A 27094-nucleotide genomic window follows, 5' to 3' on the forward strand; every position below is an offset into this window, starting at 1 on the left:
GCACTCCCGGGAGAGAGGATGGATGGATTGTTTTGCACCTATTATTACATCAGAACTTTTGCCTTTTTAGACGAGATCGTGCCGTGCCTAAAATCTGCCTGCCTGTCTGCCCACTGACTTTGTCTGTGCTGATGTCTTGCCACGGTGCCTCTTCTTCCAGCATCCATCTCCCTCCAAGATCTAGACTCGGCATCTGACTGTACCTGTCTTGTTCTCTGCAGCATCTGTCTGCTACACTCCTAGACCATCGTTAATAAACTTTCACACATTACACGCAGACCCTAATATGCTGGCACCCGCGCATAAATACCTACCGTTTGTAAAACTCAGGGAGAAACTCCATTTTTTTAAAGACCTCTATCTAGTGCCATTTGTATTTGCACTTTTTGTTTAGTTGTAAGTTTTAATAGTTCCCCCTTTGAGGATTTGTCAGTACGAGCAGGATTGCTTATCAGAACACACCAACAGTCTTTTTGTAATATTCGCTTTTCCCCTTTGGTTCAGCCGAGCCTGCTGACAGATCATTCAAATTCAATTGTTTTATGTCTAAGCCGAACAGCTAATTAAAGTAGGGATGATTAACCTGACTGGCAGTGTCGCTCTCCCTCGCGCTCTCTCTCCCTCTCCCTGTCTCTCTCTCCCTCCCTCCTGTTCCAATCAGTCTTTTTCTCACACTCTCTCTCTCCTTCCGTGTGTGTGTCTCTCTCTCTCTTCCTCTCTCTCTCTCTCTCTCTGCCCCCCTCCCTCTCTCCCCCCTCTCTCTTCCTCTCTCGGTCTCTCTCTCCCTCCTTCGGTTGGTCTCTCTCTCTCTCTCTCTCTCTGTCTCTTGCTCTACTGTTTTTTTTTCCCCTCTCTCTCTCCTAAACGTGGTCTGCTTGCTGATGGCAGAATGGCACTCGGAGATTTGTGCATTGTGTCTGGTTTCCTACGGGCAGGCTGACCCAGTGCCTCCAGGGACTTATCAATAGACCACTCAGAAGAGACACAGACAGGAGAGAGGAGGAGGGTGGGGGGAGAGAGAGAGAATCAATATCAAGAATAGAAGGAGCTCCGAAGCCATTTTTTTTTTAAAGAAGTATCGGGACTTGGGAGAGGGTGACAAAGAAGGTTTTTCAAAGAGGCAGTGGAGGAGGTTCTAATAAATTTGGAAGGAAACAGTTCCCTGTCTTGGGAAAAGGAGAACTCCTGACTGATTAGCATTCACACCAGGTATGAGATGTTCGCTACCCCTTATCACTGTGTCGCAACCGAGATGGAAAAGCCTTTTTTTTTTTTTTTTTTTAGGAGACTGAGGGAGCATGTATTTCGCTGTGTTTGTTGTTGGGGGGTAAGGGGGGTGGCGTGAGATCTGTGGGCATTTGTGTATGGGAGCAGAAAGAATGGAAGCAGTACAACGGGGGGTGGGAAAGAGTATGGAGTATGTTACTGTCTTCCCTGTCTTTGTGCACCCCTGGGGGGTTACCCAAGTTCATTTCTAGCAGGTGGATTTGGACGGGAGTTACTTAACGCTTGACCGCCAGTTTTGAAAAAAAGAAAAAGAAAAAAAACGTTGCTTCCTATGTCTATTAAAGGAAGCTCCAATTTCTCTCTCTCTCTCTCTCTCTCTCTCTCTCTCTTCCCTTCTCTCTCTCTCTCTCCCTCTCTCTCTCTCTCTCTCCCTCTCTCTCTCTCCCTCTGCCCCCCCATCTCTCTTCCCCTCTCTCCCTCTCCCTCTCTCTTCTTTTTTTCCTCTTCTAACCAGACAGCGGGAGGGTTCCTGGCTCCCAGCCAGCCCAAAAGCCTCTAAGTGTTTTGCACTTGTTTCAGGGAGTAGCTGCCCGGGGATTTTTCAGCATTTTCACTAGAGAACAAAGAGTTCTTTACAAAGGGAAGGGGGGGGGGGGGAAGTGAGCTTAATGTCTGATATATGTTTTTCTATTTTTATTAGTTTTTCGCCTAAAAAGAAAGAGACAGGAACAGAACATTCACTCTATAAAGACACAAAGACATTCAAAAGAAATCGAGTTATCTTTTCTCCCCATCACCCCAATATGTATACATAAAAAATAAAAAGGAAAAAGACTAATGAAGTTGGATATGTTGCTCTTTTCTCCTCTTTTAATCTTTCTACATCCAACTGTTCTTATGCTCACTCTATATGCTATTTTTTTCTACTCACAATAAAAGTTGTTCAGGATGCATCTTCTCTTCTCTCTTTACCCCTTCTGGGTCCCCAAAATCCTGTGGAGGAGAGAATGAGAGTACAGCTAATAACCGGTGTAGTGGCGAGAACATCTTCCACTTTCGCCACTTGGGTAAAAAGTTAATGAAGGAATTGGGGCTCCCCAAATACCAATGGGGTGCATTAGTTCCTCCAGCCTCACAAGTTCTTGCATCCATCTGTTTGAAAGGTACCGCCTGTGTCACTTGTCAGTTATTAAGAAAAGGTACAAAGGGAACAGATAGTTGTATTTTATTTTGGTTTCCATCTAATTACGTCAATGACAAAAAACCCCAGAGAGATCACTTGCTCCGTCCATGATACACCAGTTTAAGCGAAATGTGGTCTGGACAGAGATTTTTCTACGATTCTGATTGCCATGTAGCTTTGTGTCCGCCACTTGATGTTTTTGCCTATGCTTGTATATTTTTACCATGAATTTGTGTTTGTAGCAAACATTCCAGAATGCTTATCATTTTCAAATTAATGCTCCGACAAAAGGAAAAAGAAATCAGCGTGTGAACTGTATGTGCAAAACGTACTGAGCAACCTCATCGTTTATAAATGGGTTTACATCTCTATACTAATATTCTTGAATTATAAACTCAAGAAAATGTTTTCTTTCTAAAAGTTCTCCCCCTAATGCATTTGTATCTCGATTGTCATTTGGAAATCTTCTTAAGGTACATAATAGACATGAAACTGAAAAAGGGGTGAAAATGCAAAAGCACTAGAAAAAAATGCTTAAATATGAATTAGGTATAGTACCTAAGTAGAGATAACTGTTTTACTAAGTGAAAATGAGCTACAACAGTTGTTTCAAGATTCAGAAACTCTTTTCTTTCTTTTCTTTTCTTTTTTTCCATTCACTGAAAATATAATCTATTCCTGTCCCTGGGGAGAAAAGCTGTGGGGAAAATATAGATATATACATTTTTCCATATTTTTAGAATGCATTTATGTAACTGCTTCTTAAGAGTGTAACACACATCAGGGGAGAGTGTGATGTCTACTAGTCAGTAAACCCTTCTGGCTGGGAGGTGTGAGCGCCTTATGTTTGAAGTAACTTGATAACAAGGAGTCTTTTCGGGAAACCTTACTGTGTATGTGTTGCCTCAGTAATGACCCTCAGAGAAAAAACAAGAGCTAGGTGGCCACTTGAACTCTCTGAAAGACATTAGATTTAGGGGAACTTTTGACAAATCCAAAATTTTTTAGGGTAGCTCCCTTCTTATAGTTGTGTTTTCTTCGGGAAAATTCTTGTATTGCCTCCAGACTTTTCTATCTTTTTGTAAAGATTTTTAATGCTTCTAATAGTGCTTCCAGAGAAAAGGATCTTTAAAAAGAAAGTCATCAAAATAGGAGAAAGCAACTCGGTCTTTAAAAAGTTTTATATTGAAGGCAAGAGCTCCCCCCCCCCCAACTCCATTTGGCTTGTTTCTGATTTTTTTTTTTTCCCCTGAACTCTTTTGTTGCTGTGGGCTGTTGTGCTTACAGTTTTGGTTTTTGTTTTGTTTTGGGTTTTTTTGCTTTTGCTTTGTGTGTGTGTGTGTGTGTGTGTGTGTGTGTGTGTGTGTTCTCTCTCTCTCTCTCTCTCTCTCTCTCTTTTTTCTTTTTTTTTTCAGTATGACCATGGGGGTCTGTGGAAGGGGCAGAAGGGGTATGGTAAGAGGCTGTTACTGAGAGCTGCTCTAGCCCCTCTTGATCCCAACTCAGGCAGCTCCTATCAGCTAGTTGTGCCGCCAAGAGTACAGTGAAAGGTGATAGCTGTCATTCTGGGATTCTTCGTGGATCTGACCTGAGAGTAACACATTCACAGTCGAGGAGAAAAGGGAAAAAAAATAGAGGAGGAGGAAAGAAAAGCTCTTTGAGCTGGAATACACTGGCCCTTTCTTCCTGTAGGCAATCCGCTCCAGTTCTTGGCGACGTGTCCTGCACTATCAGATATCATATGACTTTTTATTTAGATTCCTTTTCGGAGAATGGCCTGTTAGGACTCTGTTTGTTTTCTTTTATTTAATTTCCTTCTCCCCTCACCCGCTAGTCTTGTGTATCTGTGTGTGAGAGAGAGAGTGTGTGTGCGCGCATGCATATGTGTGTGCAATTTTTATCTTTGTTTTTGTTCTGTTGATCTGATGCTTTTTTTAAGGACAAAGCTTTAATTATTTCAGTATACTGGTTTAATCATTTGCCAAAAAGAAGCCTCATTCTAGGCTTTTTGGGGGGTCCATTTTTAAACACATCCATTAACACAGGAGGCTAGAAATCCGAAATGCCTCCTGGTCAGCCCTTGGCCCACTCCCTCACCTTCACTTAACCCTCCCTTCATCAGCATGCAGGGCAGTGGGAGTTAGGAAACACCTGTGCTGAGTTCAGAGGGAAATAAAAGTAGAAGCAACTTCTTCAAATCTGCACTCCTAGTTTCACTTTAATAAACTTTTTTTTTTAATCGTTGGGCTTTTTTTTTTTTTTTTTTTTTTTTTTTGGCATCCTCTGTTGAGTTTGAAAGCATCAGAAATCCTGAACGATGTTTCTGTGGAGCTTTTGTGAAGTCAGCTGGGCACCCCTGGAAAGTAGAGCAGGGGCTGAAAGTCATTCAGAGACTTCAGAATTAAGTGGCAGATTTCAGTAAGATCTGTGAGATCTGTGGGCCGTGCAGGGTTTGGTGATAGATGGTGAAATGGAATACTTGGGGATCCTCAAGGAGGAGAAAGAGAGAAATTCCCAGGCAGGGGTAACACAGGCATTCCTGCTGCACTGAGTACTTGGAGAATCACAGTCAATCACATTTTTATTTTATGTAAGTTACAGTTTAGCCAACTGATAGGCAATTACCTTCTCTCCTTGCTTCCTATATAAAACAGAGGAATTAAAATAACATTATTACAGGATTTCTCCTACATTTTCGATGATTTTTCTTTTTCAGTTTTGGAGAGTTCAGATTTTAGTTAGCAAAAGAAAAACATAACTTCTCTAGCTGTGTAAATGGTTGGTTTGCCTATATGTTACCTTATCTATACATGACATGATATATCCTGTTTGTATGAGGATTTTTTGTTTTACATAGTAACGAGCCAAGCTGCTCTGAGCGTTGAGATGACCATTACATTCTTTAAACCCATAGTTCTTAGTTCCTTGTTACTTTCTCTGAAATGATTTTTCACAGACCTTCAATTTCTAATGCTTATCTCCGCCAGAGGTGAGTTCTGTCGAAACTTGGAGGGAAATTTATTCCACCCCTTTAAGAGTACCCAAAAGGGAAGGGAGAACTATTTTTCGTTCAACAAAAAATTTTAGAAGCCTTTTTCCCCCAGCGGAAAACTCCAAAACAGCTTTGTCTCAGAACGTTAAACTTGGCATGGATAAGAAATGTGAGTTTTGCTTTGTTTGAGGAAATTTGTTTTTGAAACAACAATGTTATAAATATTTTCAAATTGCCTGCTGAGCATGCGCTGTATCTGACTTTATTCATAGTTTTAAACACACACCAAAGTGCAGTCTTCTGAATGGCCACAGGTAAGGCTGTTGATTTGTATGATCTTTCTCAGAGCTACCTTCCGTGAGTCTACTCTGTTTTCCAGAAGGGAAAAGGGCGAGAGCTGAGGTTAGACCTGGACTCCCTTCTAAAAATCATAGAGCAAATGTAGATTCCCCCAATAAGGCTTGTACATTATACTTAGGGTAAGTACTGTTCAACTTTCCTTTCTTACAGGAGTCGCTTGCCTTAACTTTTCGGCTTAATAATAGCAAAGGAAATTAGGAAAAAAATTAACTCAATGAGGTATTTGACTAAAGTTGGAAATTTGCAGATTTTTTAAGGACATCTATTGTGCATAAATTTGGGGATACGAGAATTTGCCAGTGAAATGATAGCAGCTCTGTGCTTACAGAGAAAAGATGTGCTAGTCTGAACATGCCTGATCTCATCTGGAATCGAAAGCTAAATCTAGGTGGGCCTGTAATAATACCAGAAAAGGAACACATGTATCTTTTGTGCAACCTTTTTTTTTCTTTTTCTTTTTTCTTTTTTTTTCTTTTTTTTTTTTTTTTAAGCCAGTCTTCCAAAGAGAATGACAAAGAAGTAGGTTCTTCTCTTGCTTAATAAGCAGTCATATTTTAGCTTCTGGAGATATGTGTTTTCATTTGTTTGGGGCTGTTTTGTTTTGTTTTGTTGTTGCCACTACTCTTGGAAGTATATTCTTTCCTGTCAGTGATTGTTAACACTTTCCATTTTTCAGAAGGGCTTTATCTCCATTAACTCCTTTTGATGTTTCCTCACTTGGTTACCTTTCTCATGTCTGCGATGACCCTCCCAGGCTTCGCAATTCTGATCAATTCTTGCCAGAGTGTATTTATTCATTCGCTGTTTGTTATAGTTATGATGGAGATAATCTCGTTTTTCAGGTCATTATAAGTAGCCAAACAAATTTCATTTTGAGGTGAAATTTCTCATACTTGTTCTTGACTCAGAACTGAACTTGTCCTGGAAAGGTTTAAAAAAAATGCAATTAGCCGTTTTGGGGTTTTTGGGTTTGTTTGGTCTTTTTTTTTTTTTTTTAAGAACTAAATATTTTAATAAATGTAGAGGGATTATTTTACAAAATACCTACTGATGTGCAATGTTTTTCCAATTTGTCTTTCTATTGATGCTTTTAAAACAGAACTTGAAAATTAAATGTATTTTAAAAAGGAGAAAAAACCGTGCCAGGTTAATGCTGGTATTTTAAATGCCCAATTTAAAATAATTCAAAGTTTTGATTTCTATGCAGCTTATCACCTTGCAAAGTCAGTCAGTAATACTTCGTGCAGATATGCATATATATACACACACATACACACGCAGACGCAACTCCATTTTACATTTATATTAATTTTATTTTTACATAAAAGAGGATTAGCATTAATGCAAACTTTTATTAATTTATTGTATTCTATTTTTTATAATTTAGAAATTTAGTTAACTGTTGCCTCCCTCTGATTATTTAATATATGTATACACTTATAATGTCTATTTGTATTCTAATAAGGTATCTTAATTTATAGAGTATTTTTAGAAGTCATTCACACTCGAATTTTATGCAGCTATATTAACGTTTGAGTTTATTCAGATGTGGTTTGCTTTGTTCCATATCTGTTACTATGTTAAAAAGTTTTTCACTTTCCCAATCTGGAAAGACTATGGGATTTTTCCCTATATATGACTTCTGTGTATCTTCATTATTCTGAAAAAGAAACTTTCTAACCTTGTGATGTCTGGAAAGCCTTCCAACAAGTGGGGGAGGTAATCTTGACCTTGCGACTCCCCAAAACTCCCACAGTGTTTGCCCACCCTGTACCACCACTAGCAACCCTGAAAAAAACAACAATAATAAACATAATATGATAATTTTTCTGATCACAGAACCAGGAAATACCAAAGAAAATTGTGGCATATGTAGGCAAATGCCAAGAGCTCCTCCAGTAAGATCAGCTGTTTTTGTACTTTTTTTTTTTTCTCTCTCTCTCCTGAATTTTGTTTGTGACTTTTTTGGCTTGCTGAAGCATATCCCCATAATCTTACGAAGCCACAGCAAATTCCCAATGCCACAACAACATTGTGCAGCTGGGGAGAGCCCAGAAGACCTGATCCTGGGTGGCTGCAGACTTCCCCGCAATGATGCAAGGCAGGAGTAAGTAGGCTATGCTTCTCTTTGCTTTTTACCTGGGCTGCTCAGCCAGCCAGGTAGAGTGATTTTCTCTCTATTGCTTTCCCCCTTCGCTCTATAGGGCTTTTCCTTCAGTAACCAATGGCTTCCTGCCTCTTTCCAAGGATGGTTTATATAGCAAAGCATCCCATTTTTCTTTTATTCTGAAACATAGAAAGCTTTGGAGATTGGGAAGGGTGAAGGAAAGGGGCTCAGAATATCTGGGAAATACTCAAAATGGCCTGACTCAAAGCGGTTTGGGGGCTATAACTTTTTCATTCTCTCCAGAGCCTCTGAGAGGTTGAAACTAGTGAATGGGATAACTGTAGGGTGCAAACTGTGATCCAACTGATGCAGTAGATGGAGCTCTTCCCCCTAAGTCTGTATTTAAATGAACGTCCCACTCTAGCTTGTGGGGCTCTCTGTCTCAAGGTGTGTCATTACTACACATGTAAAATCAAGGGCCCAGAGAGCTGGAGAGGAGATTTCCTGGCACTTTTCAGAAGAGATGAGGCATTTGTTCCGAAACGCGAAGCATAGTGCAGGCGAGAAGACAGACCAGAGTGGGAAATGAAGTTTGTGGATCTAAATTCCTCCTATGTTTGTTAATAGTCCTAAGTGCGAAGTTAAATCCTAACACTTACTATCCAAGTGATTATTACTTTAAATGCAGAAAAATGTACGGAACATGGAGGATTTGGGCTGTGTTCGTTACAGATCTTCCAGGCTCTCTGAACTGTGCAGAGCTCCTCTCATTTGATTCTGCAAAGGCATCTTAACACTGCAATGCAATTGTTTCATCCAATTAGTCTAGAGAACCTGGCTGAAATGTTACAAATTCTGAATTGTGACAGCGCAGAGGAGGGCAAAGCAGCTGTGTTAGTAAGGTGCCTTTATGGAAGCCAAAATATTTTCAGCAATAACTGAAAATAGATCTCCAGTATCTGTTTTAATATGGAAAGAACTGCTTGTTTATTTCTTTCTAAATTAACTGAAATGAATAATTGCCATAAAATCCGTGTCGGTGTTGTTATTCTCAGCACCCATAGAATAAGTTCAATCGTGTCCTTCCCTGCTTGCAGGAGGGAAAATATATGTATTCTGTATGTATTCTGTATGTAGTAAATTATCTTCCTTAGTGAATGTCTGCTCACAGATTGTAGATATTACTGCATATCTCTTGTTAAATCTTGATAAGATCATTTGGCCAAAGTAGAACTCAGCTTGGCTTTAGTACCCAAAGAAATAGCATTTTTAAGGGACTTGGATTTCCTTTGCATACCACGTGTCTGAGTCTGATACGGTCCAGGAAAATAGAGAGGATGAGACAAAATTATTCCTAAGCAGCCGCCGTAGGCCAAACACTGAAACAGTGCCAACCTGGACCAATCAGGCTGGCTTCTCAGAAGATACACGCTTTTGTCGAACACTTATATGAAGAGAAAGAGGGAGGAAGCCCTTGAAATTGCATTCGTATGAATGATTCCTCACTAATTTCAATAAAGTCCATGGTAATAAATTCATGATTTTTTTATTCTTCTGTAAAGTAGAAAAATGTGAGCTTTCTTGTCCAGCTGAGGATCTCTAAAGGTTGTACTCTGACATCTTTTGAACAAAACTATCCTTTCGAATTTAAGCAAGTGAAAAACTTCTCTCAGAGAGCAAAGAGTAAAATTGACGGAAACTCAAAATCAATTCCAAACCCATTTCTGGCATGATGAGAATAACATTTGTGCTGTGTTTAAAGCAGTTTAAAACAAGAAAATGATAAAATGATCAATATACTTAAAGCCAAAAATAACCAGGAGAGAACGATCTGTAATCCATTCCCATTCCTGAAACCCTCACTTTTGATCAAACAGGAAAATAAACGAATATATCTTTTATAAGGTGGCATTGTCAGCCTTATAATATAAAGCAATGATGAGATGCCAAGCTTTTGAGTCTATTAGGCTATGTTTTCAGAGTTTAGCCAAATTCTTAGATTTAAACTGTTGTGGATTTATTTATTTTGCAACCCCTGACCCCTGAGCATAGAGAGAGCAAAGTTAAGGAATATGTAGAATGTCACAGGGAACCACATTGCTACTTTACAGTCTATGTACTGTATTTATTTTAAAAAAAAAAAAAAGTTTAAGCCGCAGCAAAAAGAATATTTTCAGCTTTATCTGGAAATCGGTGAATTAGTCAGTGTGGAACAGGCCAGAGATTTCTTTAAAAATACCTGACTCTCGACGAGTTTATTAAATTCCACACACACATAAATACAAATCATGCATATTTTATGTTTATTGCTTTAATAGACTGAAAGACTAAGTTTACGCTAATAAATTTTGGACCTGTGGAGTCAAGGTCAGTGAAATGCCACTGTCCAGGTTTATAAAAACCACTCTAAATACAAGATTTTGCCCCAGTGAATGATTTTTCTACCAATTTTTCCAGAGTCATTTGACTGGCTAGTTACATATTGATCAGATAAAATAAATTGTCCTTCTGGATGAAGAAGCCCTAGCTGAAAAAATTAAAATGACAACAAATTGCATAAGCACATTTAATCCCGTTGACCTAGGGTGCAGTAGAAATGATGATAATTCTAAATGAGCACTGTGGCGAATGTCACTACAAAGAAGCATGTATGATTACATCAGTAAGGATGAACTCAACGGGCAAGGTTAGGAGGGTGAGACACGGGAACTCCGACAGAGTGGGGACTAGTGATTAAAGTTACTGGAGATGTTCCAGCCTGTGGTTAGCTGGAAAATTAACATCCCCCCCCGCCAACCAACAAAAAAAAAGAGTTAGTCAGTTTTATAAGTAAATGGGAAGGCAAGACTTTTTCCTATAGGATATAATTAACTGAAGAATTCACCTTTGCTGAGAATTTTCACACCCTCCTAAAGCTTGGGCTGTCCGGTGTGATCCTAGTTGTAAAGAGCTGTTGTCCCCATCTGCCTAAAGATTCATATAAGTGTAATTGTTATAGCAACTTGTTATGCTGTTGTTTGAAGTTGAAAAGCTCTGCTTTAAGTGTCGACGAAGCAAATGTCAGCATCATAGAATCATAATCATTGCATCTTAGAGCTTGAAGGAGCCTTAGATATCTCAATATGGGTGAGGGGGTGAGCAAACTCTCCAGAAAAAAAAACAAAAAACAAAAAACAAATACTGAATACCTGCTTCCAGCACCCTGTAGAATTTGAGAAAATTGGTATTTTTATGTAGTACAATGACTTATATTTTAAAACAAGTTAAAAGGAAAGCTCCTCCAATTCCTCTTGACTAGTGGTGCCGTACAGTGCATTCTGTGAACCAGGGGTCTAACTAGAGAAGAGTGAAAAAGAATTCAGAAAAGCATAAGGTTTTATTTTCATCAAAAGGAAAGGGGCGGGAGGGTGCGTTGTTAACAGATTAAGAAATGCTATTTGGGCTGAAACCACTTACTTTGCTGATAGAAAAATTTAAACAGAGAAGTGACAAAACTTTCTCAAGATGAGAAAGGTAAATTATCTTAGAACTCTGGCTTTCTAGCTACTGCTCCTACACCGCATTCTGACCCCTAACACAATTTGTATAAAAATAAAGAGTAGATGATATACCCAAAGTAATTGAGGAAGAGAATAAAGGATCCAATCCTTCTGGGTTCCTATCACTGTACCAATAATCTTAACTTAATGGGGCAGGGGCAAATAGAGTGTTAAGGATCAGGCAGTCTGAGGAATAAAAGAAAATGTACCCAGATCTTGCACTCTTTGGACACCCTCTGCTGTTAATACTGCTCCCCTCACACTCATATCTCCTCCGGGGATACTTTGTATTTCATTTCTGTTCTGTTTGGGCCCACCAAAAGAGAGAGAGAGGAAGAAAGAAAGAAAGAGAGAGAGAGAGACAGGAAGGAAGGAAGGAAGGAAGGAAGGAAGGAAGGAAGGAAGGAAGGAAGGAAGGAAAAGAAAGAAAAAGAAGGGGAGAAGGGGAGAAGGAAAGAAAGGAAGAACGGAAGAGAAAGGAAAAAAATACGAGAAAGAGTAGTCAGATCTTTTAGAAAGATGTCCTTCTTCCTAGAAATCTTTTTGTACAGATGGGTGTATCTTACTATCTTATCAAAGTAGGAGTTATAATCAGAGGGTGCTGAGTCAACAAGTTTAAATGCATTACAGACCAGGCTATCCTTGTTTCCTAAGCACATGCCACATTTTCACATCCCTGTTCCTCTTTCCTGGTGTTATTTCTACAATCCTCTATCTTTTAATGGCTCTTGTCATATTCTGTCTTATAGATTAGTCATCTTTGTATTTATCTGTAATGTTAAGTATTTACTTGCCACGTAAGGAACAGGTCTATGTAATTTGGGGCAATGCATTTCATTTCACTGGGCCTCACTATGCACATCTGTAAGTGGGAAAATGATAGCCACCTTGCTGAAACAGTGTAAGAATTTTATAAAGGAGTGTATGACATGCTTGCCAGAAAAACTAGCATGTGGCCATCATCCGATATCCTTGTTGTTGTTACCACTACTGTTATTAATATTCCCTTCTCTGCAGTTCTTTCCCAACAACATTCTTCTTTGGGTCCTAGGCTGATCTCATTGAGTTCATTATCTCCTCAAGCAACAAACACAAACGCAGTGACTTTTCCATAATAGGAACTGAATAAAAAGTATATTGACTCTTCTTGTGTAAGTCAGTAGGGTCTGTTACTTCCTAACGGAGATCCTTACTTTGTTTCCTGGGAGTTTAGAATAGTGGCTGCTTGTGGCCAGTGCCGCATTCTCATTTGGGTTCCCCACGGACTCCCCAACCACTGAGGATTGCTCTTCCCAACATCCCCAGAAGTGTCAGCTTATAGTCCTGGTTCATATGATTAATGAGCTTGTTGTACCTCTGTCTGTAGCCTGAACTAGAAACTTTCACTTTGGAGAGCAGGTCAAGATACTGAATTTAATTTTAGTTGTATCTGTTATAAGCCAATTGTGTATTCATTACATTTATAGATTCCCTCTCCAGCCGTATATTTTCATGGCTGTTGAGAGCACCTGACTCTGTGTTGAATGTCCTTAGATTTTCCTTTGGGGACCTGAAAATGAGGCAGTGAGGCAATTTTGATAGCTAGCTATCATCTTTGGCATTTTTTTCCCTTTATATCTAATCTGGTCTGTTTGAAGAAGGGGGCCCATTTAGGCTTTTTATCTAACTTGAGTATGGCATGGTCATTCTGTATGAGTGATGGCTATGGTCAACGCAATTCATCTACACATTTCTGTCTGTCCTGGCATGCAACCACATTCTCTGGCAAGGGGAAACTTCTGAAAAATGGAAGTGAGAAAATAACCAGAGGCTGGCCAGGGTAAAGAACCAGCGTTAAATACACAGGTTCAGCTGTAGTGCCGTGGCATGCAAGGTGGACTCGGGGTACGTACGGACCTCACTGGTCCTTCCAGCGAATGATGAGAGCATGTTAAAGGAGCAGATCACATGACTGTGGCCACGAGAGAGTGACAGTAGGGTATGCTCAAGTCAGAAAGAATGTTGCATCTTACCCAGCCAAAAGTTCCATTTCTTTCCGAGTGTGCTGGTATTCCAGAGGGGAAAGGGTCACATTTAGTAGAACTGGTAATTCAATAAAGGGCTCTCACTTTGCCAGAGTAATGGGGTTGGCATCAAGAGAAGAAAGTTTTGCAGATTTCTGTGTGTGCACTTGCTGTTACTGGTGTTCCTGGTGGGTGGCTGAATCATCCTGATGGTATTCAACAGGAACCAGCTGCTGAGAATATTAAAATGCAAGCATTTATTCCTCCAGAGAGACAGTAGCATCTGCAGAGTTTTCCTATCTTGATAGTACAGATAATCCCAGGGAGCATTCTCTAGTAGTTTTAACTTTCTATTTATTTATACTTTTTTTTTTTTCATCATTATTGTCAGTATCTCAAGTTCTAACTAGAGAGAAGAACGCCTGAGTCCACACCAGGTTGTCGAGACAGATAGTAAGCACTTAGCCCGGGACACGGTATAGCCTCTGGGGCTTTACCCTGAATTTGGATTCTCAAGAGGAAAAATGGGCATTGCCCTCCCTTGGCCCGTCTTCACGGCAAAGAGCCGCCCAGAATCCTAGTCCTCAGTGAGCCACACTGGCAGGAAGGAAAAGCCTCAGACCTCCCCACTCTCAAGGCAGGCTTCTTCTTTGGAGCTTTCCCTTTTACTCATAAAAATTGTGAATTTGTTGCTTTCCCTGTGTGATTTGTTGTTGTTACTGTTGTTTTGAGCTAGCATCAACAGTTGGGGGAAATGGAGGTGCAGGAAGGCGGTTTGGACTCAGTAATCTACTAGGTCTTTTCCATCTCTAATATTTATGAATAATGTATTGAACTGATGGGAAAATGTTGAATATGTTCATTATGAATTATATTCACCGGCGTGTTGCCTGGAATATAAAAGAGCAAAGCCGTTGCAGCATAACTAGTTCCTTACAATAAATGTACTGGTACGACAGAGCTCTGTGTCCCTTCCTGGCCCATTGTGTGTCGTCCCCACGCACACACTCTCCACGTCTGAGTGGCAACTGCAGACTGGGTACCTGATGGGATGACAGCCAGCAAGGTTCTGAGGACACGGAGGCCACCCTCTGCGAAGCCTGGGTCCTAAACAGAAGCAGCTTTCTTGATCATGTTGATAATGCCGTGTCCTCCAGGAGGACTCACCGAAGCTGCCTTCGCACAGCAGATGGTGCTTAGGGGCTAGTGTGCTGCAGGGGTGAGAGCTCTTATCACCAAAAAATAGACTCATAATTCTGTCCCTTCGTTAAAATAAAACAAAACAAAAAAACCTTCGTATGGATAACCACTTTGTCAGCTGTGTTACATTCTGATGATATAAATGAGTGAGAACGGCAGATATTTCAGAATTAAGTAACTTACTACATTTAACTTCAAAATTCATTATCTATGTTCTTCCCTCTTGGTTTTCTTTCACAATTATGTTTTGTTTAGGTTGTATTTAAATAAAATTGTATTCCCTACAAATGTACCAGATAACGTTGGGAAACATTAACCAGAAGCATGAGAAGTGGCAAGAAACCTAAGATAGTTTTATTCCCACAAATAGTCAACAAAAGAGGTAATAAGGAGTTTAAAAAGAATACCAAAATAGTCTTTCCCTGGCCAAATAACAGTCAGGCCCTTTTTTTTTAAATCAAATACAGCACCGTAAGTGACATGCAAATATGTACCAAAATAGAGAAAGACTAAGGTCAGGACTTAGAGGATGCAGCCTTAATGTACAGTGGAGAGCAGCAAGTTGAAGCAGAAAGAGGCAGCGAAAGCTCTGACCCTTTTTTGGGATGCCAAGAGAACAACAAGTGTATCGATGAGCAGATCTTGCCTCCAAAAGCCCTCGCTCCTGTTATATCCCTTCAGAGCTCTGGACTAGCTCTTGTGAAACGGGAGTCCGAGACCTCACTTGTACCAACTTCCATGAGGGACATTAACTCAAATCCACTGTCCCAGCTTTATTTACCACTATTTTGTTTATTTTATTTATCTCTATTTTGGAGGTAATTTTTTTTTTTCTTATGCCCTCTTGAGAACTAAAACCCATTAGAGCCCATGAAGAGCAAGGATAAACATACAGCAGCCACATTTATCAATTGTTTATAATAATCTCAGAGGGAAGAGATAGTAAGGAAGTATGAGAAAGAGAAGAAAGAGTTAAACTTTTTTTGGAAAATTGCCTTGCCCCACCTTTCAATCAGGTAGCCTGAAAACAATAGTGGCTGCCTGATTCCAGAGTGGTATAACATTGAGAGCAGTTGTGATGGCAGGAAGGGGGGGGGGGTCCCCCAGCTCCACCTTTCCTAACAGGACAAATCATTTAACCCAGCTATGTAATAGTGCATTTGTCAAATAAATAGAAAACCATCTATCCTCATCTCCCTCACAGCGGTATTGCTAAGGCTGATTGTACACATGTATATAAATGTATATATTATAGTTATCTATTTACAGCAGGGGAGAACGATTTAAAAATAAACAAATCGGGATTGCATATATGCAACTGTTGCGAAGGTCAATCACTTTTTTTTGTAAAGACCTTCTTAGCTAATTACCAGTCGTTAAAACACTTGCAAATGATGACTGAGCCTCTGTCACTTCTGTGAAATGGAAGACTTTTGGAAATCTAAGCATGATTATAGAGATTCAAACACATTTCTATCTACTTATGGACCCGTGTGGCCTTACTAAAGTCAGTACAAGCCTACTAAGCAAAACAAATGATTAGCTTTGCCAATAGATAGAGTAAAAAAAAAAAAAAAAATCCTAAATCAAGGTATAGTATAAAAGTACAATTCTGGCTGTAAGAATGAACTTGTTCTCTATATTAGACAGTTATTTTTTAGAAAATGGGACAAGGATAAGGAGAGGATAAGCTTTAACCTATACAGACATTCTAGGCATCTGCCGAGGCTATGGGTCTGTCCCAATGAGAGTCAGACTTAGTTTATATAAAGCCCCTAAGATCATTGGAAAAGAGGCCACTTTCATCTATTTTGTACTGCTACTGTACTTTTGGGTTCATTTTGCTGCTTTTTCAATCTCTGCTTCCTATACATAGACCTCAGTGGAATGGCAATGACTTGGCAGGGGGGTGGGGGAGGGAGACAGGTGAAGATAAATAAATGTGATATTGTTAACATGATAGGTACCCTCTGCTAGCTTTTCTCTGGTCTGTTACAAGCATCCAGGAAAGAGAAACTGGCTTCCATGGAAAGTGAAGTCACAGTTCCAATTTAGCACAATAAGGAGAGAGAGAGGGAGAAAACATACTGTTAGTGAAACAAGGAGTTTCTACTGGGCTATGACCAGGTTCTCCTGTTTCTTGTATTTTTCCCCAAACTGAAAAGAGTCATTGTGGTAATTTACCTGTGCTTTGAGCCTGTGTGCACTTGTTCAAGAACTGCTCAAGGTAAGGCTAGAAAGATATCAGGGACAAGACTTACTTACATCCAGGAAACTCCGCTTCTTTTTAGTAACTTCTGCTTGTTTTGTTGTGTGTGTGTCTGTGTGTGCATGCGTGTGTGCGTGTGTGTGTGTGTGTGTGTGTGTGTGTGTGTGTGTGTCTGTGTGTTTTCCCGGAAATTTGTGTTTTCAGAAACTATGTGTCAATTCCCAGACATTGATATCCTGGGCATCTTTGGGTTGTGACAGAAGTGGGGATTAGTGCCTGTGACAAGTGTAGCAGAAGCCAGTGCCGTTGCAATCTATCAAACATGTTGGCAGACCCCAGATTTTTCTGATCCTTGCTGCAGGATTCCTTTGCGTCCTTACCCTAGGAAGAGAGAATTGACTGAGAGTTTTGAGAGCAGGAGTGCACCTTTCTTAATTTTGGTCTTGGTAATTATGGGACTGCCTTGGCTTCATGAAAACAGTAACTGGAATCAGGACCACCTTCCTGGGACGCACAACCTTCACAGTTGCTCATGGTCCCATGATTAAGAGGGCCATATGCTTGGTTTAATGCTCTGCTGTTGCTGTCTTGAAATTCTTAATGGTTTTTGAATAAGGGGCCCCACATTTCCATTTTGCCTTGAGCCCTACAAATTATGTAGCTGGTCGTATGTGGAATTTCAGTTTTCCTGGCATGCCCACTGAAGGTAACAGGCACATGTCTTTTCTTACTGAAAATGATCCTCTTTTCATCAGAAGCTAATTCTTGTGTTAAACTTGGAAGATTTCTGTCCATATAATGTGGTTCCGAAGAACCCATCACTCTTTCCATCCTCCAGACAACTCGAGATGATTATAATCAAGATGGTCTTGTCTTGTAATCAGAAACTCAGTAGTCTTGTCTCAGCCAAGTATCTTTTCGCTAGAGGTTGATACTTGGAAGAAATAGTTGTGGTAGTGAAGTCTTTGCCCTTTATTGGGTGATTAAAATAGGTGTCAACCACTACATTGAGACTGAAAAAAGAACATGGAACATTTAGGTTATCTTAGACTAGGACTTCCCAAGCATTATGCTATTAGACACAACAGGGTATTCTAAAAACAAGTTGATCTCCCTGGGCTTCTCTGACCCTGGGCTTCTGTCTCTTAGCCTCCCACCGTTGCAGGCCACTAGAGCTCTGTGTTCCATCCTTCTTACTTCCTCTCCTGCCTTCAGCCCATAGCAATGCTTTCATCCTTCTTGCTGCAAATTGGCATCAGAGGGATGAAGTTCCTCTCTTTAGTCTATTTAAGGCACCTAATAATAATGATTTTTGCTAAATTTTGTACATACACACCAACCCCTGTTACCACCTCGAGGAGTGTGAACGACAGAATTTTAAGATGGGTCTGGATTAGACCCCCTGGAGATTCATGGACCTGTCCACAGTGATAGTCGTTAGAACCAGGCTTTCACCAGAAGAACCCAAGTCTCCGGAGTCTTAGCCAGGTATGCTTTTGACAACTCAGGGCATCCTCAATGTTCCTAAAATATCTATTCTAAATGAATGGTCCACAAACCAATTTCTAAGTGTCCATAAGCAGGTGGAGGAGGAAATATGCAGGAGGAAGGAACTAGGAGCAGGGGGAGTTATGTGTGAAAAAGAACACAACCGGTCACCTTAGGCTAGCTAGCTTCTGAACCTCTAAAAATCCTTCCTACCACTGATAATGCCTCCAGAGTTGTTGGGAGGATCCACAGAGAGGTTCACTTAATGCTAAGCCTCACTCCCAGCAGAAACTCAGGAAGGGTCAGCTTCCTCCACCTCTCCCGGCTCCTTCCCCCCACCCTCTTTTCCCTAGGTTTATTCTCCCTTCCTGTGAAAGGAAGGAAAGCAGAGGAATCGAGTGGAGAGATCCTAGACGGTGTAGTCTTTGTAACTTTAAACTGTAGATTGGAATACCCCATCCTTGCCTGAACCAGGTAGGCCAAAGTTTGCAAGTTTTTAAATCAACCGTTGCTCTGTGTCTAGCACCAGCACGACCATGGCACAGCAGAAGAGCCCAAAAGCTTTACTCATCAGCCAGGCATCTCCAGACAAGGCCCAGGGCAAAAATGGCAAAGGAAATTGAGTCCTTTTCAATCACAGCCACTCCCTTCCTCTTTTCCTCTGCCTCCAGGGCCCACAGTCCGTCTGTTAATCTGACTTCCTTTTTCTGCCTCTCCATCCTTTCCCCTAGCTCCAGCTCAGACCTTGAAACCAAGGTAGCTCTCTCCGTGTTGAAGTGCTTAGAGCAGGAGGTATGTGAATGGCTTAACCACACTACAGGATGTTTGCATTTCAGAAGAAGGGTTGGAAATTGAACCGACCCTTATTAACAAGGTTGTGTCTGCTCCCTGCTTTACTGTAGGTGGCTGTCCCTTCGGAGCTAAACTCCTCTGCCTCGAATCCCCCAAGTACGCGTGCAACTGTACCCACCCACCCTCATCTTCTTCTTTGGTCACATATGTGATGTGAACTCAGAAAAGCAAACTTTCTTCCTGGGTGAGCGAGAGAGTAGGAAAAAATGTAGGTTTACACAGTGAATAATCAAACCCCAGATGATTGCAGAGGGTCTCTGTTACAAAAATATGTCATAGTAACATTTTTTTTAAAGATTTTATTTATTTATTTGACAGAGAGAGATCACAAGTAGGCAGAGAGGCAGGCAGAGAGTGAGTGGAGGAAGCAGGCTCCCTGCTGAGCAGAAAGCCTGATACGGGGCTTGATCCCAGGACCCTGAGATCATGACCTGAGCCACCCAGGTGCCCAACATTTTTTTTTTTTTTTATGAAAATAAGTTTCTATCTTGGATAGTCAAGGCCCTAATGGGTATGGTTATGAAAGTAGAGTAAATAAGTTTAAAACTGACTGCTTTGTGACAAATCAAGGCTCCTACCTCCTGTGAACTCAGAGCATTTTGCAGATTTGAATAATCAGTCACCTTGAGTTTCCTCTTTTGTAGAGATGGGTATTAATACTTAGATGGGACGTGGCTTTTTTCCCCTGGTCACCCAACTCACACGCAGAGCTGAGTTTGGGGCCCTCAGCCACGAGGAAGATGTAGCTCTTCTATCCAACCATTTGGGGAACTCCTAAGAGCACCTCCGTTTGCCTCTGTGAGCTTTTCTCCACGTTCTAGTCTTTTCTTTTCACTAGTTGTTGCTGCTGTGATGTGAGAGAAAATGTTAGCAGGAGAATCAAAGGCAGGCGATGGAGCATTAGGAGAACATTAGCAACTATTGAAAAGACATTTTGACCTATTTCTGTAGTTACCAATTTAATAGTATTTGTTGCCAGGAAATGCACTGATGGCAGGTGGGAGGTTGGATTGCACTAGTAGCCTGCTCTCAGGGGCCCTCCAGTTACAGGAGGTGGTAATTCTAGTTAATAAAAGGGTGAACTTCAAACACATTTTAACCAAATCAAATTGTAGCGGGAAATATCATATTACTGATGTTCAAGCCGACTCACAGCTGGTAACATTAGTCCTCGGATAGGCCCCAAATTCTGACTTTTCAGCATTTTCAGATGAGTTTCTGGCCGTGAGAGAGCTCCCTGGGCACAATGTTATATAGGAAGAAGATTTTTAACTAATGTAGGAGCTGGCATAAATGAAAAACCTTCATTCTTGTTAGACTTTCTATAAGATTGTCAGATACTCAAATACGAAACCAAGCCAAATTTCAGGTGGTAGATAGGAAATCTCTTAGAGCCAGGAGTTTTAATTTTTTTGTTGTTTTGGTTTTTTTCTATGACATGTTGGCAAATGATAAAAGCAATTCACTCTGCTAACCAGAGATGCTGGGCAGAGTTCCTCCAACACTGAATCCATGCCACGAAAAGCACAAGGCACAGAGAAGAGCACAGGCTTTGTGTCCCAGCTTAGCCCCTTCTAACTGTGTGACGGGAGGAGAGTCACCTAACCTCTCTGAACCCTAAACTCCTTACAAAGAGAAGGGGCAAAATATAAATCTTTCCTAGTTGGTATGAGGATCAAATAGAGAGCATATGTGAAGAAATCCACATATAAAAAACCTGCTGGGCACATACCAAGTATTCAGAGGTGATCATTGTTACCTTCTATCATTCGTGCTTCCCTGGTTCGCAAGGACTTTTTTTTTTTTTTAAGAGCTTCCCCCCCCCCCCAAAAAATGCACAGCTTTTAATATGATAATAAAAGCAATGGGGCGCTTGGGTGGCTCAGTCGGTTAAGTGGGTTAAATGTCTTCCTTTGGCTTAGGTCATGATCCTAGGATCCTGGGATGGAGTGGAGCCCCCACATCCCCACATCCGGCTTCCAGCTCATCGGAGAGTCTCCTCTCCCCCCGCCCCCCTCTTCTTGCATGCTCTTTCACCCTCTCTCTTTCTCTCAAATAAATAAAATCTTTAAATTAAAAAAAAAAAAAAAAAAAAGCAAACACTGCTGCTGCAGCTACCCTGCAGACTGATCTGGTCATGTTTTTGAGTGAATAGCTATTGGCCATTTTATCTTGGCCCCAATTAGCCTAGACTTCCCTTAGTTAGCCTTCCCTTAGTTAGGTTCACGCAGTCAGACCACAGGACAGGGAAGTAAATCACCTGGACCTTCTCGCAACAGAGACCCCAGTTCTATGTGTGCAGGTGAGACAATGGATCATATGAGGGGCTAGAACTCTTCACGCCCCTTCTGTCATGCTCTAGCTCACCTGGAATTGGGAAAGATGTCAGCTTTCCGTGGGATTGCCTCTTGCCTGGATTCCTTTCTAAACTTTTTCCATGTGCCTGAGTCTCCATTTTCACAGAGATTAATTCTGATTTGGTTCGCCTACACTTTTGAAGCTCTAAAAGCTTTCCATTGTGGGCAGATTGTCTCAAATACTGTATCTGAGGATGGAAAAAGAAAACTCTGCCCAAATGTAAGCACCATTGAATCAAAGAAACAGTAGTTTTTTTTTTTTTCCAATTGCATTCTTTGAGGATCCAGACAACCTTGAATCCTTTACAAAAGCACATCAGTAATGCCATCCTCCCCGTTAAATAGACACACACGCACATACACACACATACACATCAACTACAGAAGGCCACTATTTATGATGCAAAGGGCTAGAGTATCCCCAAGAAGAAGAAAAATAGAAAAAGAAGGTGGTTCTGTAGATAGAACCTTGATCTAGAAGCCACGACATCCAAATTGTTTCCTCGCGCATGGGACCTGCCTTCTTGTAAGGACCACCGCACATGAGCCGTGCCCCTTTTTCACTGTCATCACTTCTCGAATGCATGCGCTCTGACTCACCGTCCTGAGGGTCTGGCAGGGAATTCATTTGTTGCTGTTCTGACAGACACTATGATACCCATACCATGGACAAAGTGTTTCCTCACTTGGAAGGATAAAACCCTGACTCACACCTTCCATCCCTCTAGAGTGGGTAAAGGACTAAACTTTTCACACAAGTATGGGAAGAAAATCATGTCATTACAATGTCAACTTCTAATAGGGCATTGATGATCATTTAGATCTAGGACTGATGCGGGATACTGACCCGGCCTGGCATCCACGTGGACTTCTCTTTCATCCGTGCACGCTTTCGGTAAACATCAGCTATAGGACAATTCAGTGTGAGAGGTGCTGTGGACAGAGAGTACATATCCCTCCCCTCACAGTCCAGCTAAATCCCTCTGTGCAGTGATGGCTAGTTAACTTGAAGCATGGTCCAGGTCCCTTCCTTTTAGTGTGCTGAACCGTTTTAGCAAGTCTGTGGAGGGGTTGTTCCATAGCCAGAAGGTCTTCCTTCTTCCCAACTGTTAAAGCACTTATTTATATGTCTCATGTGGCACTGATTACATACTGTTCTCTACCAGAGTATGTTTATATGTGTCTCATTCCTCCTACCACTGCACAGTCAGCTTCATAAATACAGAGATTGTGTTTATACACAGTTTGTATCCCCTCCAACACCTAGAAAGTACCAGCAGAATTAAAAGGTACATAGTAAATACAGTAATTTTAATAAGTCAAATTAACAATAGCATGCAAGGATTTGGCAGCAAACTCTTTTCAGAACTCCATGAATGCCTGCCCAAGAGCTAGCCTACAGAGAACAGCACTCAATTGTATCTGTAAACGTAAGGATTTTTTTTTTTCAAATTTAGTGTTTATAGGTTTAATTCTTCCCTACTCTTGGCTGGCAGTATTTGCACATAGTAGGCTTTTAATAAATGATTATTGAGTGATTAATTTAAATCATAGAATAAAGCAGCAATATCCCATTTCTTTATGTTAAAATCATCATTTTGAGTCCCATCTACACGTTTATGTTCAGACCCTGTCAACCCCCACAGTACAGTTGTTCTGGGATTTCATTCCTTTTTTTTTTTTTTTAAGAGTTTATTTATTTGACAGAGACATAGCGAGAGGGGAAACACAGCAGGGGGAGTGGGAGACTGAGAAGCAGGCTCCTCACTGAGCAAGGAGCCTGATACTGGGCTCCATCCCAGGACCCTGGGATCATGACCTGAGCTGAAGGCAGATGCTTAACGACTGAACTGCCCAGGCACCCCCTGGGATTTCATTCAGAGCAGTACCTGGCATAGGCTTAAGAACTGTATTGAGCTTCAGTTTGGTCTCTTAAGCTTCCTACGGGGCAGTGGAAATTCTTTTTTTTTTTTTTTTTTTCTGTCTCCTCTTCCTCATAGAACTGTTACGTAGTTTAATGAAACCTACGTCTGTATAAAAAAAAATCTTTTAATTCCTGGAACAGGCATAATAGATTCATAATGTAGATTGAGGAAGCTTTGGCATCCCAGCGGACCAAATAATTTCGTACATCTTATGTTTTGAACTTTTTCATGAAGCTCAGGGGTGAGGGGCTAATTTATTACTCTAAGCTATCATGTTAGGTGCTTATAATCTGTATCGGCCCCGTGAACTGTGTCCTCAGCCCAAACGAGACGGCCGATTTCATCGGTTCTCTCCAGCCACACAAAAGCATCACCATTCCTCTCTAAGTTGATTAAATCATAAATTTCATCCACACAGACTGATCTGAAACCAGTCATTTTCGTGCTAGGTCACAGGACGTGATATGGCAAAGAATTCCAAAATAGATACAAATTATTCCTGTTTTTCCTTGGTTCTTCCTCAGAGAATCTGTCTCCCAGAAAGCCGGGGGAGCCAGTCCCTCCTAGGCTAGACATTCTGTTGAGTCATGTTTACTGTCCCCCTCAGAAAGGTTCCAAAAGCAAATGCGAGAGGTTGCCGAAAGCGGGGCCATGTGGCGTGCGCGCTACTGAAGTGAGAGGCATAGCGCACACCTGCTTTTTGGCTGTGGCAGGCCATCTTGACTGTGCCATGCCACAAGTTAGCATTTTGGATGAGCAATTGCCATTCTGTTGTTTTCTTCTCAACACATGGTGTTCAAAAACAGTTAAAAGAAAACTGTACCCATTTGCTCATCCCAGAAATCTAAAATTTCAAAGAAGCATGCCAAATTAATTTTCACATAATATTTTCCAAGCTTTTTCTTTGCACAGAGGAATGATTCTTCACTTTTTGAACTCTTGGTGTCCCGGCCGGAGGTAAATGGGTGCAGTTTCTCTTTAAATGGCATTAAACATATCAAAGCAGGATTATATCTGTCACCGTCTTTTTTTTTTTTTTTTCTAATGGAATCAAAATCCTTCAGGGAGTGTCCTAAATCCACATTAATGTCTTTGAGTGCTAATGTTTCCACTGGGACTTTTACATTAGCAAAATACAAGTGTGTGGTTTCCCCCCACCTCTTCTGTCTGTATAAGAAAGAGACGACTGCTCGTCCGTTATTCTCCGTGGCCTTCAGCTAACCCGTGTCACAGTGGTCGAAGATGACTGGAGATTTGGGGTGCTAATGCTTCCTTTCCTACCCTTTCCTTCCCACACGTGGCTCTCGGGGAAAGCTGATGTGAGTGCTGTTTCCAGCATGGGTGAATCTGTGGAACCCCAGCCACAAATTTGATTCACAAAAGGCTCACCTGCAGAGGCTGTCAGTGCTATCTTTTGAGGGCCCTTTACAACCTAAATCTCACCTTTGGCCCTGAGTTTGGAAAAATCAAACAAAGACCCAGGGTCTTAGGACCTCGCTATTGACATTTTTGTTGTTGATTTTGGGATATCAGTCATGTGTTCTTATTATTACAATACGATTAATCCCTGTCTACCTCAATTGCTCTTTTTTATTTCTTTAACAAGGCAGTGAGAGTGGCATGTTGTCAACTCCTGATTACCAAGGGGGCACTGAAAGCCTGCAGTGTCATAGTTAGATAATAATTACAAATAAAGGATTGTAACATAATAAATAATAAATTATTCTCATGTCACATTTCATCTTAGAGTGCACCTTTTTCTTGCATTTGAAGATATTCTGGAAAGTTACAGTTTTTTCAGAATAATGATTTTTATATGTGGTATAAAGGGGGATGGAAAACTGTGGCATCATTTGGCAACCTCTGTCCAGTGCCTGCCCTCTCTCTGTGGCATCCTGGCCACAGAGGGCTTTAATTCTGGAGCTGATGGTAGCAGCCACACACCCCCCCACCCCTCCACCCCCACCCTCCCTCACCCTCCTTTAGCACCCCCCACCTCCAGCTGGGAGGCACTCTGCTGCCTCAGCTCACTCTTTTCTTACTTTCACTTCATGCAGCCCTCTGGAGGTCACCACCACTTCCCATGACTTTCGCCACCCTATCCTTCCTCTGTCTTCCTCTTCTACACCCTTTCATGCTTTTCTTTCCTTCCCTTTCTTTTTCTGCCCTGCATGAAATGAGGCGAGGAGGCTCCTGTGTGGGGGTGGTGGAGCCCAGGCAGGAGGGGCATCTCCCAGTGCCCCAGCCTACCACTAGGAAAGAAACTCCGTGTTTTCATTTAAACCACCTTTCCCCACAGCTAAGCCTTTATTATGTGGAAGGAAAACCCAAACCTTTCCCTTTCCACGCTTTACAACGGCAAGGTAAGCAGAGACAGGGGTAACGTCAGCCCTGGACTGAACGTGAAGCCCTTAAATACAAACTGGAGGCTCACTTTCAAATATTTTTGAGGATAAATCACTGTCTATTGGCAATTAACAAAGAATTGACTGTGCTAGATTTTTGTGGGGATGGCACATGTTTTTCTCATGTTGAAAGATTTGGGGGGAGAGGTTTGTTTGTTTATTTTTTTTAGCATTAGTTGCCTAAAATCTTTGCAATGTCAGGTAGACTGACTTTATAACTTAAAAAAATACTCTTTTGTACATGAATCATTTGAATTTTCCACATTAATATTCTTTTCGGTGGGTCCAATGTCAGTTTGTTCGTGTTAGCATATTTAAATGTCAAGGTGGCAGAAAATGTGTGTTTATATTTGTATAAACTTCTGCACACAGTTTAGCACCGTATAGCAGACACTCACTAAAAATACTGCCCGTGGCACTCACAGTTGTTTCATCTTCGGGTTTCCCTCTCAGTAAACTTTGGCCAAGAACATAGGCTTTGTAGATGGACGAACTCAGATCCACACATGAGTGCCACAAACTGTGTTCTGCTTTGTGAGTCTGATCAAACCACAGTCTTGCTAAGCCTCAGTTTCTCTGCCTGAAGAAATGGGGATCATAATCTCAACTCTAGAAGGTTTTTATAAGGCTTCAATGAGACGATATGCATAAATCCCCCTAGCATAGGCTCTGAACATGGTAGGCACCCAAATGTTATTATTCTCCTCCCTTCTTTTTAAGAGGAATGCCTGGGTGACAGGATCGTTCCTTTGGCTTCAGCTTACTACTAGTGATTTTTCTCCATAACCAGGTTGCTTCAACCCAGCAGGTTGGCTTCAACCCAACCCAGTCTAACCTATTCATTAGGTTTTAGCCACTCGGTGTCTGTTCATCTGAAAGGAAATCCACGTGCTCTGCCGCGTACTAACATACAACTGTAAGGGAGATAACTGCGAGATGAGGTCGTGTGCGGGAACTGATGGATGCAGGCTCAGCCAGGTTCCTTGCTTGGTCCCCAGCCCCACCCTCCTCCTTGACCTACATACCCTCTCGGAGACCAGGCGGAAGCAGAGCGGCAAGGCCTCAAGAGCCCTGTTTCCAAGCTACTTAGGGCAGATTCTGAAGGGGAAAACATGGCCAAGTGCTGGGAACAGCTGAAATCGATGGCTCAACGTCTAGATTTGTGGGGTTAGAAATATTCCAGATTATTTCCAGTCTCTGCCTAAAGTGTAATGCAGAGTTTGTGCCTTCTCTCCTGACTCAAAAAT

The 27094-nt window shown here is 41.3% G+C and overlaps 1 protein-coding gene across 24 annotated transcripts in view; it reads left to right on the top strand.

The window, feature by feature from the left end:
* The window catches only part of ZBTB20 (zinc finger and BTB domain containing 20), a 785951-nt gene that overhangs the window by 663220 nt on the left and 95637 nt on the right, over window positions 1–27094 (top strand). Inside the window, exon 1 of one of the 24 annotated variants that reach the window (XM_032360212.1) lies at window positions 855–1209. The exons of 21 other annotated variants lie outside the window; for them this stretch is intronic. The gene's annotated coding sequence lies outside the window, so the exon portion shown is untranslated. Of the gene's footprint in view, window positions 1–854; window positions 1210–7290; window positions 7870–11835; window positions 18309–27094 lie in introns of those variants that run through there. 2 more of the 24 variants (XM_032360218.1, XM_032360229.1) reach the window with 2 other exon arrangements.

The sequence above is a fragment of the Mustela erminea genome, chromosome 1 (genome assembly GCF_009829155.1).
Source record: "Mustela erminea isolate mMusErm1 chromosome 1, mMusErm1.Pri, whole genome shotgun sequence".
In the NCBI taxonomy this organism is placed as follows: Eukaryota; Metazoa; Chordata; class Mammalia; order Carnivora; family Mustelidae; genus Mustela; species Mustela erminea.